Source organism: Olea europaea, unplaced genomic scaffold (assembly GCF_002742605.1).
Source record: "Olea europaea var. sylvestris unplaced genomic scaffold, O_europaea_v1 scaffold537, whole genome shotgun sequence".
In the NCBI taxonomy this organism is placed as follows: Eukaryota; Viridiplantae; Streptophyta; class Magnoliopsida; order Lamiales; family Oleaceae; genus Olea; species Olea europaea.
The window spans coordinates 813,482-814,177 of record NW_019263695.1 but is presented as its reverse complement, the minus strand read 5'-3'; positions in this window follow the sequence as shown (position 1 = coordinate 814,177).

The window sequence follows — 696 nt, the reverse complement described above, 5'->3', positions numbered from 1 at the left end:
GTTAATGTTATAGAGGGTTATTCTAGGTTTCTTCTAATTTATTCTAAAATTCCAATCAATAGCTTGACACGTGACATGAGTGGCGTGCAAAAGAGTGTCAAGCAATGCATCAACAAGTATTAGCAAATTAAATCCTGCACTAAATCCACAGTTTCTAGCTTATACATGTCCAATAATCACATCATAGCCGGCAAGGCTACCAAACCCACACAAGCATGCAAACGTTCATAAAGATTCACTCATCAAGCATGCATCATGCAAAAACTTGTCAAAATTAATGATGGATTGTTAATATGCAAAATAATTACATGCCGAATATTTGTTTGAAATTATGCTACCATCCCCTAAACTTATACAATACATTGTCCTCAATGTAAAATGTAAAGTTAAAATTGCAGAATTTAAAACATGGACACAACTTGGCAATAAGAGATTAACAAAACTCCCCTGATCAATTCGGTGGCTGTGGTGTGAAACTGGGACCCGCAGCATCATCTTCAGGAGGAGGTAGAAGGCGAGATAGGAGTTGTCTTAGCAACTCGGACTGCTGTACTTTCTCGGCCTAAATGGCTTGAAGACTACTTTCCATACTTCCCAAACGATCCCAAGTTTCGTTCACACGCCACTGTATGCCATCCATTCTCCCAACGTACATGTTGAACCTACCATTCATAGTCTCTACTTCCCTTCTTGCAG